Source organism: Camelus ferus, chromosome X (genome assembly GCF_009834535.1).
Source record: "Camelus ferus isolate YT-003-E chromosome X, BCGSAC_Cfer_1.0, whole genome shotgun sequence".
NCBI lineage: Eukaryota > Metazoa > Chordata > Mammalia > Artiodactyla > Camelidae > Camelus > Camelus ferus.
The window spans coordinates 57,015,088-57,018,493 of record NC_045732.1 but is presented as its reverse complement, the minus strand read 5'-3'; positions in this window follow the sequence as shown (position 1 = coordinate 57,018,493).

Below are 3,406 nucleotides of genomic sequence, written 5' to 3'. Positions count from 1 at the left end.
ATTCAGAGGGAAATATTTTGTAGCTACCACACAGGATTTTAAAATATTGATTCTTTGCTGAATTAATGGCTTATAAAAAAGCCCACTGATTATTCTATGTAGTTAACACAGCATCCCAGAGTAAAACTAGAGTGGAAAACAGGGGTAATCACCTTCAAATGCAAAAAGTAGAGCTACCCGAGGTAGAAGGAAGATAAAATTAAACAACAGCTTAATGAAGCCTAAAGTCTTCCAAATGCACCTAAAATCCTGTAGCTATATGGAAACACATAAAACTAATGGTATATTTGGAAGTACACAGACTTAATTAGTTTTAGGGAAAAAAATTACTCATAACTGCTTTTCCTTTTCAAACCATTAACATTTGAAATTTCTCTGGTTCACCAAAGACCAATTATTTACATAGCTCAAGCCTTTCTTCTCCTCATCCTTCCATCTTTCCTTCCTTTCTCCATCTATCTTACCTTCCCTTTCTATTTCCTTTTCTTTCTTCTTCCTTTGTATATAAATACTAAGAATTTGGTACATGATCACAGACAGGGCAATAAAAATAATTTTTGAAAAAGTAAATAAATGAATGGGTTACTACAACAGAATTAGGTCCAATTAAAAAGGAAAAGATAAGCCAAATAAATATCTTACCGTATAATCAGAACATAGAATAATATAATCATATGTAATAATAATATGAGTTAAATGAAAAGAGAGCTTTAAATCATGCATATGAAGTTTTAGACAACTGTGTAGGCAGGAATAATAACTTCTATCAATCACCCAGGTCTGAGAAGCCTTCAAAAAGTAGGTACCATTTGGATTGGATCTTACCGAGGAGAAAGGTATTAATAGGTAAGATACATGAACTGTGTACTGCTCAGATTCCTTTCTTGTCCCTGATCTGCATGTGTTCTGAGCAGTGCAGGAACCTGAAGCAGGGATCCAACATCTCAGGAAAACTTTCACTCTCACTTGGTTACCTACTGTACAGGGGAGGGAGCCAGGTACACCAGGTCTCAGGCAAGTCCAGCCAGTTACATCAGAAGGAACTTCATGAAAGCCTGGAACTCAGGATACACTTCCCACGACGATGGAATTATCTGTTGTCTCCACATTCTCTTCCCTTATCCTAAGTATTTCCCCCACTCTCAGTGCCAGCACTGCTCCCACTCTGCATCTTATGCCCTCAACAGCACATAGTCGTGTACAAATGTGTGAATTCTTTGAACATAAATATGAACATCAAAACTTGGCATTCTAAACGTCCTTATCCATTAGAGTACATGTAGAGATGCCCAATCAGCAGGCAACCATCCCATGAAAATTTACTCAACCCAGTACCGAAGCAATAAGTTCTGAGCCTACCCAACTGCCATCTCATGACTAACTCCTCCCCTTTACTGAAATACTCACTCCTTCTGATGGGAAAGCATGCATTCAATTTGGAGCGCTTTTACATGTGTTCAATAAGGTTTTTACCAATTCCTTTGTGGTAAAAATATAAATATCTTCCTCTGTATAGCTGTCCTCCTTCATATACGTGTGTACACATATATAACTATATATAGTTACTAATATATATGTGTGTGTGTGTGTGTGTGTATATATATATATATATATATATAGTTACCAGAATTTGCTCCTTTTGGTCATTTTTTCACAAATTCCTTGTCCCCAGCCTGATTTTGGCTATCAGTCATCCTCAACCTTGTTGTTACGTGGTTGGGATTAACTGCACTGAATCAATCACAGAATTGCTTCCAGCTATTTGGTTGTGTTTGTTCAGATGCTGTTTGTATAGACACCTCAATTCAAAAGGACTAGAATGCATACAAAAATCTCAAAGAAAACTTCTACAACAACATAGTTCTTTCATTCCAATTCACACAATACCACCCAGTAACCCACTAGAGCCAGCAAGAGCACTACAAAACCTCAATCTCTATGTCAACTTTTATCCCTCCCTCTTAACTAGATTGTCTCTTCTCATAATCTTCTGCGATAGAAAAAAAAAAAACTTGATTCTTTTGAGCTAAAGAAATAGATACCACAATGATATATGTTCCCTAAGATGTTAGTCAATTCCTACATTTTAAGGCCTTAAAATTTCCCCTCACTATCAACATCCTTCTCGCGTTCATTACTTACTACATACACTTCACTTTTCTCCAATCTTCTGTTTCTGTCCTAACTTTGGCTGTAGAATCATCATTCTCAAAAATATTTATTATGTGGTTAGGATTTTTTGCTGTAAAGCACTCAGAGGCACGATGTCATCTACTTCCTTCCCAGTGGAGTCAATTCAAAGTCTTGTTCAGTTACTTCATCCATCTAATCCATGTTGGAAGTAACCACTGTTTCACATTGGTCAAAATGCTCCTCATGGTCTGCACCTGTGGATTAAAAAGCCAGATTATCTGACCCGTATACACCTGAGATACAATATGCTGGGACAAGATATTGTACAATTAAAAATTCCTAGAGGTGAACATGGATTTTTGTGAGAATGGATTTTGGTGATGTGAGTCTCTAGGAAAGAATTTCTTCTAAGATGCTAGGTATTTTAATACCTCTATTAATTATCACAGCTCCTTAAGTAATAAGATGTGCTAGTTTGTCATTTTAATGTTTCTCAATTTAAGATGTGTCTTTAAGTTAATGTGTCACTATTTCTCTGCCCCCTTCCACTTACTGGAAAAGCTAAGGTTAAATTCTTGATATAAGGAAATTATAATTCTCAGCCTCTTCTGCACCAGAAACCTCTTCAAAGTTATCAATAAAGACTTCATTGTTTAATTTGCATTGGAATGTTTGTAGTTATGAAAAAAATCAACAAAGTCAACATCTCTTGAGAGTCTGTACAGTTGGCATGATATTTTCTTAGTTAGTGTGGAGGCCAAGGTATGATAGGTTATACTACAGTTTCAAACAACCCTAAGATTTTAGGGATTTATAACAAGTGTTTATTTCCACAGATTGGGTGGGCACACTGTTCCACATTTTCCAGGCTAACAAAACAAGCATTTTCTTGCTTTCTTGAATATTGATGGTTGCCATCCTATAGGGAAAGAGAACTTGGAAGGGTCTCACTCTTCTATGAAATGCTCTGGTCTCAAGGTGAGTATGTTATGCTTCCACAGCAACTACTGGCCAGGACCAGTCACAAGGTCCCACTCAATCACAAGGATAGCAGGAATTACAATTCTGCCTTATGTCTTGGACTCAGAGAACTGGAAATATTTAGTGAACACCAATAATGAGTTCTATACTTTTATTATATTATTTTATGAAAATTCTTCAAAATCTGTTCCTATTCACGTCAACAACTTTGCATTTTCAAATCAGAGGGAAACTTGCCGGCAAATTGCTTAACAAAATTTCTAACAAAGAAGGGCTTCTTTTTACAGGCTAT